Source organism: Quercus robur, chromosome 2 (genome assembly GCF_932294415.1).
Source record: "Quercus robur chromosome 2, dhQueRobu3.1, whole genome shotgun sequence".
In the NCBI taxonomy this organism is placed as follows: Eukaryota; Viridiplantae; Streptophyta; class Magnoliopsida; order Fagales; family Fagaceae; genus Quercus; species Quercus robur.
Genome location: NC_065535.1, coordinates 65,529,889 through 65,540,661, shown reverse-complemented (window position 1 = coordinate 65,540,661; position 10,773 = coordinate 65,529,889). Strand labels below are relative to the sequence as shown.

Genomic DNA, 10,773 nt, shown 5'->3' with positions numbered 1-10,773 from the left:
GATTGTGTACCATTTTTCTCACCTCCAAAATACTATACCAATAAAAATTCAACCCAATTGAAAATCATAAACTTTTTCGGTGGAAAATTGTTTTGATGCTTTAATTTTTATAAACCAATATTCAACACAAAAGATTGTCGACATTACCAACCTATTCTTTCCCATTTCCACACACCTAACAATCTCTATCTATTTCTTAACACCGAAATGCATTTACTTATCTAAAATAAAGTAAACTTCATTTCTAAAAGAATAATAAGATTGATTTTTTTTTGTTAATTTTTTATTATTAAACTATAATAATTGATTCTCTAATGAAATTAACTTTTGTTTGGTTAGTATTAAAATATTAATTCATCAAATTATTTTTTTAATTCGTCAAATTTACCATGATTTTGTTAATATTAAATAAATTTATTTAATTGACATTTAAATACAAAGACTTAGAATTATCACCAATTATATTGAGCCAACCTCGCTTTCAATTTTCCATGAATATTTAGAATTCCCATCTTACACTACAATATGTAATATATTTAAATTTTAAGGGTAAATACATACACACACACATATATATATATATATATATATATCCTATTAGCTTAATGCGGTCGTTAAAGGGGGTTGAGAGACAACTAGAGGGGGGGAAATTAGAATAGTTTAAACGAAAAACATTCTAAAGAAACGTCTGTTTTAAGAAAAAAGACACATTCAAAATACGTAGATTAAGTATTATAGAGGAGTACGCAACAGATAGCCCGTCTAGCTCAGTTGGTAGAGCGCAAGGCTCTTAACCTTGTGGTCGTGGGTTCGAGCCCCACGGTGGGCGTTTTTGGTGGTTTCTCTTTTTTTCGCAGTTTTCCAGATGTTTCATTACGAATTTATATTGTCCAATTGAATTTTCAAAATTAAACCAAAATTTGGCAACCTTGTAAAGTTATGGTTAATTGTATAATTCTTCCTTTAATTTTTGTGGTGATTTAAAAAAAAAAAAAAAAAAAAAAACACTTGAATTTTGAATGGTTTGAAAATTTGAATATACTTTTTTAATGGATCACTATTGATTAAAAACAATATAAAGAAATGATATATCTACAACATTTTTACAACAAATCCTAAGTAGCAGGTTGTTACTGGTTGTTATTGTTGGGACAAAAAAGTAATCTTAGTGTTAGGTTCAAATTTGAACCAATAACAACTAACCACCTGTGATTTGTTGTAAAAATGTTATAGACGTAACATCCTTCAACAATAGATATTCACGTAACTTATAATTAGAACTTGTTTAGACATAAGAGTAAAATTACAGTCACAAATTATTTTACAACATTTTTACAAAATGTTGATGTGATCAACTTCTTAATAGTTTTCATTTTGGCCCACCATTAATATCACATTTTCATTTATCAATAATCACTCACCACATAAACACTTCGTAAAATTTTTGTAAAATAATTTGTATCTCTAGCATTATTCTTAGACATAATTTTTCTGTGTTAACTTGCACATGATATTTTACCATAAAAACGCCTTATAAAATGACTTGAAAAATCCTTTCATATAAATACAATTTAATGAAAATTATATCATTTTGAAGAAGAAAAATACACTAAAATATGACTTGGTGTTTTTATACACCAGGTTTTTTCTAGTGTCCATTCCAATAAGTCTCAATTAGGGTTTGAGGACTATGGTTTAAGCGATAGTCCTATAATAATGACATCTTTGTAGTACTCCATCTCATATCTATGATTCAAATCTCACATTCTTCACTATTTATCTATCTAAAAAATAATTCCCAAGTTTAATTGATTTTTTATTATTTTTCATTGATAGTGATCAAATTGAAATAATCCCCCCCCTAATTTGAACCCCATATTTCTTATGCGACAACAATAGATTTTATTAATTGAACTAATTAAAACCCACTTAAAAAATAATATTAATAACAACAATAGTATAAGGAAAGACAAAAGGTAAATTGTCAGATTTAAAATTTCCCATCAAATTCTAATCCCACTGACAAACTTCACACAAACACACCAATATAAAAAGCACAGAGTTTACTTCTAGGGATGGACCCAAAATTTCAAGTTAGAGGGGGCTGAAATATAAGGAAAAAAAAAATTCCAAATAAACATCCATATAGTATTAACTAATTATAAATACACAAAATTCTTGTCTCTTAATACATTAAGATGCAATCATCTACCAACAAAGAAAAAAACAAAAATAAAACAATTTTTTTTTTATGCTAGGTTGGCTAGCAAATTTTTTTTTTTTTTTGAAGTTAAAGCATTCACGTGATGCTAAAAAAATTAGATTTTAGCACCTTAAAAAGCTACTTTATCTATTTTACCACCTCACTTTACAATACACAAAATATCAAATGTTCTATTTTTCTACCACTTTATTTAAACTAATATAAACAAATTAAAATAATAAAGAAAGAGAGAGAATTTGAGTTATTTAATTGAAGGAAGAGAGATAATATTATTAAAATATTGTATTTTATTTTTAACAACTTGCTACAATCAACTAGTATTTATATCAGTCTACTGTAGTTCCAAAAAAATTAGTTTTAACTTCTCCAATAACACATAGTTTTTTGGTTCTTTGGTGGTAAAATAGTTTTTTTTTTCTTTGTAAAATACAATCACCATTATGAATATTTTTATTGTTTTTGTTAAGTTTTTGGGTTGGATAGTTACTAGTTGGACTAGGCTAGCTAGGCATACTAGGAAGGAGGAGGGAATAAAATTTTGGAAGGGGGCTCAGCTACAAAAATAAAATATATAATAAGTTAAAAAAAAAAAAAATTTGGGCTGGGGGAGGGGGGGGGTCTAGGCCCCCTTAGGCCACCATCTGGTCCATCCTTGTTTACCTCCAAATCGATTTAGTAAAAAAAAAAAAAGACTCCTCAAACCTATTACATGGCAACTGAAATAATCATTCACAAGTACTTTTAGTTGTATGAACTATTTGATAAGTTATATAGTTTGTTTAAATGATTTGATGTTTCAAAATTATTACGCTCTTTGTTTAGGAACAAAACCACAGATCTTGATCCAAATCTTTAAAACCCAAAACATATTATTAATTAATTGAGGAAATGTGAAATTAGGGGACACAAACAGGTTTGGGTTGGGTAGAACTATTGTGTAATTTTTTAAAATGTACTGATGTTCACAAAGAAAACAAACAGAACTAGACCAAGAAAAAGGAAAAACCAATAAAACTTGTATTTTTTAAAATTTTAGTGACAAAAATTGCTCATTAGAAATATGAAAGACTAAAAAGTGCTCTAAATGTAAATTTTAGAAATCAAGAATGTATTTTGGCCAATATTTTACATTGTGGATAAAAATTGTATTCATAAAAAATAAAAAATAAAAATAAAATAAAATAAAAATAAAAATAAAAAATAAAAAGCAGCAATGCAGCCCTTTATTTTTGAGGGATAAAACAATGCAAACCTTAATGACTCTGCGTGAGCTCATTGGCATTGCAAGATATGATCTGCATTACCATACCCAAACTTTCTCTAATTTTGTGAAGCTTCGTCTCTCACACCATTTAGTAAAGCCTACCTAAATCTCTCTCTCTCTCTCTCTCTCTCTCTCTGTTTTTGTTATATTCAGACTCCAGAGCTTTTTGGAAAGTGAAGGTTGAATGGCAACGAGATACTGGGTGGTCTCTCTTCCGGTTCAGAACTCCGCGTCTTCTCTGTGGAACCGATTACAAGACCAAATCTCTAAGCATTCTTTCGACACTCCTCTCTATAGAGTACTCTCTCTCTCTCTCTCTCTCTCATTTCCTTGCAAGATCTGTTTTTCTTTGCTTCAATTAAATCTACTAAACACGCACTATCTCACTCTCTCTTTTTGATAAATCAGCAGATATTCTTGTTATTGAAAACCAAAAAGTAGTTACAACCTGATCATGATTACACCATATCAACCTGATCATGATACAACGAATTATAAACTTTTGAATGAAAACTGCTTCTCCTAATACTAACAGACATGGTTAATGAACTAGCTCACTCACTATAGTTTCGTGGATTGTATAATCATACAAACAAGGATATTCCCATTCCCCAATTGCAAGAAATCAGGGGCGGCAGCACGGTGCTCTCAGGATCACCCGACCTGAAATATTCTTTTTATATATAATAATTTAAAAATTTTATTTGCCTACCCTTCAAACAAAATTTGGAAACACCCACAGTTTTTTTTATGCTAATAAAATTAAATTTTACTTTATAATTTATTCTAAGTTCAATAAATAAATAATTACTTAATTGTGTACATAGAAAGAAATATAACTTATAAAATTGATAATGAAACTATCATGTTCTGATTTCAAAATATGAATTCAAAATATGAAAACTCATGGAAGGAAATTGGAAACCTTATATATTTACGTGTTTATTATTATTATTATTATTATTATTGTCGTCCATATATAAATTTTTCTAGATGGTATAACTTCTTAAACAACACTCTTAACAGATTCTTGGAGCAGCCACTGCAAGAAATCAAAGAACCGTGGTAAGAATTGACCAACACTCACCAGTCACCACCAATGTTAGGGCTTTCACATCCATGTTTATGCTATTAACTATTTGGGTCTTCATTTTTCAGTTCTTCTTAGCATTTCTTTGCAGCCAAAGATGACAGAAAGAAACCCATCAAGCTAGTTTACACAGAGTAGCTCTCAAATTTATTCATTTAAGATTCATAGTACCACAGCTTACAAGATCTTCCCAATTAGAAGGAGGGTTTGAAATCAGACATAGACTCATGATCTCATTACTAACTCTCTTACTTATTCAGCATTCAAAGAAAATATGCTCTTTAGTGCCAGCCAACCAATAAAAGAATGCTTTGAGATTGCACCTCTTCTTGCTTTGTGTGCTGCACAATTAAAGTTTCCTGAATTTGAAGCAGACCAGAGGGCTCTATTAGCTTCTTTCAGCTCCACCAAACACCAAATCCTCTGATCTTGCTGGTTTCCAGAACCAAGACTTATATTTTTAGGACGCTTTCCAACTTTGCATTAAAACCACAGGCAGCATCATAAATGGCCCCATAAGCATATTTCATCTCAATAGAATTTCTCTTTTTTTTAAAAAAAAAAAATTAATTTAATTTAATTTTTGCAGTTCAATACTCCTAATCTTCGTGTTGGAACCCTAGACTCAATCCTGTCTCTCAGCGATGATCTCCTGAAGGTAATTCCGCCAACATCTGAATCCAATTTCAAAGACTTTTTATTTATTCATGGATTGTTTTCCTTTAAAAAAAAATACAAATTTTATAAATTTATCAATATTTTACATGTTATTTTGAATTATAGAATCCGCAATTTCTCAACTTAGTTCTATGGCAAATTGGCAATTCAATCGCAAAATTTAGCATTCATCTGAATCCAATTTGGAAACTTCTTGATTCACAGAGTTATTCCTGTTAATTTAAATTTGTATATTTTCTGTTTTTATCAATATTTGATGGAATTTTATGATTCATGGAACCTGTAATTTCATCACTGTAGTTTTGTTGCAATTCGATTGCAATGTTGACATTGATATGTTATTTCAGTGAATATTTTTAACAAAAATTTTAAATTTTGGAGTTTTATTGTGGAAATGTGTAGTCAAAACAGCTTTGTGGAAGGAGTGTCGCACAAGATCAGGCGTCAGATTGAGGAATTGGAGAGGGTATCAAGCGTGGAGAGCAATGCTCTCTCCATTGATGGAGTTCCAGTTGACTCATATCTCACTAGGTAAATGGCAATTCTATAAATCAATTAAGGTTTTTTGGACTTAGGATTTTGGTTTTTTTCCCCCTTAATCATTATTGTGAGTGATCAAGGTGTTATTAACAGAAAATTTTCTTTTCATCTTTGTAATGGAAAAGGTTTGTTTGGGATGAAGCCAAGTACCCAACTATGTTGCCCTTGAGAGAGATTGTAGATGGCATTCAAAGTCAAATATCAAAGATTGAGGATGATCTTAAGGTAATACATGTTAATGTCCTCTTGATTTTATTTGTTGGTTATTTGTTATTTGAAGGCAGATACAAGGAACAATTGCTTGTTAGTAAACCAGACATTGACAACAATGTATGGTTAAGATTATTTGAGATCAGTGGAGAGAGAATTTCATGGACATATAAGTTGCTTTACAATGAGCTTTGTGATATGGTTAGGTGTTTATAATAAATCATGAGTTCACTGCACTGGACTATTGTATGTATTTTGTTTTCTGTTTAGCTTATGATATATGATTTGTGGCTTGTGGATATCTTTAGTGTGGGGTCTCCTTAGCTGGATGAATCACAACTTGTTCGTGATAAAGGAGGAGGAGAAGAATGAATAATAAGGTGCCAAAAATAGGAAGGATAGATGTCTATGAATGACGCACAGGGATTTACAATTGTAAAACCAAGGATATATTAGAGAATAATCGGTATGATGGAATCCTGTAGCGTACATTGAGATTAAAAAAAAAAAAAAAAGACCTTTACCTGAATTCTTCTAAGTGTTTTTTTTTTTTTTTTTTTTTTTTGGGGGAGGGGGGTGATAAGGTACTCACTCATCGTGGGTCTTGAAGCACAATTCAGCTTCCACTCTGTTCTTATTGGGGAAATTTCATTTGAGTTAGAGCTTATTGGCTTTAGTGTGTAGGATCATGCAGACATGGTTATGAAACTTAAGCGTGTATAAAATCTTCTCAAATGAAATGGTGGTGGTGGTGTCTAAGTGTTGCATATTTTATTCCAAAAAAAAAAAGAGGTAATTAATGCACAATTACTAAAAAGCACTACTAGTAAGTAATAACCTGTCCTAGTCTAGATATCTCATATTTTCAACACATTTCTAAAAAAATAAAAATAAAGTCTTGATTTCTTGAAAACTTTCAAATGAAAAAAAAAAATTATTTTATATGCCTATTTTATGGAACACGCTCGTGAAATTCATGAATTTATGAGAAGTGTCTTTCATAAAATGAGTGCACAAGATACCATCTACTCCAATGGGACTGGTCAGTTCCAAACTTCCAAAAATCTCAAGAGTTCAAAACTTGACCACATTTTGGTACCAACTACCAACTTTGAAGGATATTATTTCCACCAGCGTTGAAAAAAAAAAAAAAAAACTGTTTAATGCATGGACTTTACATTTTTTTCATATATCCACTGTTAAAAGAGTGTCTAAGTATTTATAGGAAGGCTAATACAATTCTTAATACATTGCCTCAGCCAAGAATGGCTTAGAGACTCCCAACCAACTAGTAACTACTCTTAACATCCTCTACTGTAATACATGGACATCCTATCACAGCCTATCATTACACAATTAATCATGCACTAACTGATGATTACTAATCACTAGAGATCAGGTGCACGACAAGGTGTTTTTATCACCTGTGTTCCTCAGGCTATGACAGTTATGCAATTAACTCGGCAACTGATTACTGTTGCACAGACTCGGTCATGACTTGGAGGTAACAAACAAGGAGCATAGAAATGTTGTTTCCCTGAAACCTTGTGATAAGTAGAGTGGAGTAAATTGCTGGATGAGTATTTATGTTTTTTTAATTTGATTATTATGAGAACAGTGTTTTACTTGGCTGTCCTCGTGGTTTTCTATGCGTGTATGTATTTTGCTTTTAACATGACTGGCTGCCACCTTATGAACTATGGTTTTCTCCCCCACATTTATCACTAAAAAGCTTCAACAACACACACACCCCCCCCCCCCCACCCCCCAAAAAACACACACACTTAGATTGTTTAGACACTTATGTTTATTGCACAAAGAAGTAACCTCATAATGAAGCAAAAGAATTTTTACCCAACTTGTTCATATTGAATTAAATATTTTTGGGTCTTAAAGCTTTGTCTTTAATATTAGGTTCGTGTTGCTGAATACAACAACATGCGCAGTCAGCTTAATGCTATAAACCGAAAGCAAAGTGGAAGGTATTAGTTTTTCTTTTCCTTCTTCATAATCCTAATTTTTTTTTTAAGTCTAATTGCAGCATATGCTCAAAATATTCTAGTTTCTTAGCTGACCTACCTTTCTGCATATTTTAATTTAGCTGTGCGGGATCTCTCAAATCTAGTGAAACCAGAGGATATAATTACCTCAGAACATCTAGTGACTCTACTTGCAATTGTTCCCAAGTATTCACAGAAAGACTGGTTGGCCAGCTATGAGACTTTAACTAGCTATGTGGTATTGATTTTTATTTCTGGTTATATATTCTATTTCCTGTTGTTTTGTCCTTGATGATATTGTGGTGGGTGGTGATTTTTAGTATACTTCCTTTCTGACAATGTGATATGGGTGCACTACTGCACTTTAATTGATCAACTTATCCATCACACATTTTAAATATGTGGAATAGATGTACTCATGTTGTTATATTTTTTGTTTATTGTAATCTTACTCAAAGTTTGATTAATCTAGCTATGTTCTTTCAGGTCCCCAGGTCATCCAAGAAGTTGTATGAGGAAAATGAATATGCTCTTTAAACTGTGACACTCTTTGGTCGTGTTGCAGACAATTTTAGAACAGCTGCATGCGAGAGAGGCTTTCAAGTGAGTATATTGTTCAAGTTGCATATGCTTCCTGAAGTATTAATTAGATCCAGGGATGTTACAGTGGTGAATCTCCCTCATGCCATTTAAAATATATCCTGGCATGTTCATGTGAACTATCTGCAAAGCAGAAATGCATATCAGCATATAGAAATTGTTGTACTAATTTCAGCGATTGACAAGGTGGAAGATATCTAATTAGTGGTTTTGTTATTTTAATATGTGATTCAGATTCATGATTTTGAATATAGTCCAGAAGCACAAGAGAGTCGGAAGCAGGAGTTGGAAAAATTAATGCAAGATCCGGGAAGTTTGAGAAGTTCTCTTTTGCAGTGGTGTTATAACAGTTATGGGGAGGTATTTTTCTTTTTTCTTTTTTTCAAATCTTTAATATGTTCTAAATTATGTATCCATTACTGTAGTCTACCTGCTTCTTGCTCCTCATTTTTACTCACAATATTCCAAATTGCACTTTTGAATTACAATTTTTTAGTTTTGCTGTTAGTTCAATTATAATTACTATCATTTTCATTGTATACATTGTTGCTGTACTTGTTCTCATAGGTGTTGTCTTGCCCTTTGCAATATTTCTTAAATTTCTTTTATACTGAATAGATTTCCTTCCTGTAGGTTTTCAGTTCCCGGATGCAGTTTTGTCCTGTACGTGTTTTTGCAGAGAGCATTCTGAGATATGGTCTGCCGCCATCTTTCTTGGTATATTGAATCTTATGTTTGTTTATGGTTTTCCAATCAAGCATTTGCATTTTGACTGAGCATGGGTTGTTGAAATGATTTCAGGCATGTGTTTTAGCTCCATCAGTAAAAAGTGAGAAGAAAGTACGCTCAATCCTTGAAGGGTTGTGTGACAGTGTAAACAGGCAAGTCCATAAGCCTTTGTGTGTCTTTTATGGCATAGAATGAGTAATCTCAACAATCAACTAATGATGACGTAGTCTTCTTAGCCTGGGCCATTTGTCCTCAATGTAGATGCAGATGAACTCAAGATCCATTGTTTAGTTAACTAATGAGACCATTTTATATGAGATGGTCACCTGTTTCAGTGTACCTAGGAGGGTTCATTACTCTGTATGGTCAAGGAAAATATGAAGGCTGTGAAGATTTTTAAAATTTAGTACTTCAGGAACTTTTTGTTGATAAAGCTAAACTCTAAACTCTCTTTGCAAGCACTTATCATATTCTCCAATCTTCTATATGAACTTCCAACACTTCAGTCCTTTATGCTTTTTAAGTTCAAAAAATGGGGAGCACATCTGGCAACTCAATTATGATGTGTATGGTTTTTGTGCCCCCTGAACCTGGGATCTCACCAAATGCACCTGTGTAATAATACATAGGATGAGACTGAATGCAATGTTGTATATCTGGAAGTCGGTTAATTTTGTTCATTTGTATATCTTAGTGGTAGTTGTTTAATCTGATTAATATTTCCTGAGATTTTTCCTTTAATGCTTGCGTGCAGCACATACTGGAAAACTGAAGATGAAGCCGGAGGAGGGGTGGCTGGTCTGGCAGGTGATGCTGATGCCCATCCATATGTCTCCTTCACAATAAATCTCATATGATTAGTGCTGAATCTGAGTTTCTCGTCTGTTTCAAAGTCCTAGTCCAAGCATTCCTCTAGGCAGCAATAACAATGCAAGTGTTCAGTGATACTGTAGAGTATATTAAATTTAGTTACAGAATTCTTTAATTGTTCAATTATAGTTCAGTTTTGGAAGTTCCAGTGAGTCTGATGGGATGGGGATGAAAGCTGTGATGAAGGCCTGTTCAGAAATTTGAATTAAGAGACTTACATTATCAGATTTCAGAATTGGCATTTACAAAGCTCGACAATAATGCTCTTGGTGTATTATATAATCATATTGTATTAATGATTTGAAAATGCAATGCATTTATTTAATGTAATACTGTATTTTTTTTTTTTTCTCCTGTGCAATGTACAACATTCACTTGCCTTTGAAATGTTTTGCTCATAGAACTACTCTATATGGGTGATTACCGTCAAATCTCTTGACCGTTTAGTTGTTTTGGACCGTGACAATGCGTGCTGGAGCTTGGCAAGGTTTGGTGAAGACTAGTGAGATAGGTCTGGATCAGGGGCGGAGCCACGTCGCTCCTTTGGGGGGGGGGGGGGGGGGGGCTA

The 10,773-nt window shown here is 32.4% G+C and overlaps 1 non-coding gene and 1 pseudogene across 1 annotated transcript; both read left to right on the top strand.

Annotated features, from left to right (window-relative positions):
- Positions 1 to 756: 756 nt before the first annotated feature.
- TRNAK-CUU (transfer RNA lysine (anticodon CUU)) lies at positions 757 to 829 on the top strand. Its single transcript has one exon. It is a non-coding gene; the product is annotated as a tRNA-Lys (tRNA).
- Positions 830 to 3,502: 2,673 nt separating this feature from the next.
- Positions 3,503 to 10,552, top strand: LOC126714524 (V-type proton ATPase subunit C-like; annotated as a pseudogene).
- Positions 10,553 to 10,773: the final 221 nt, after the last annotated feature.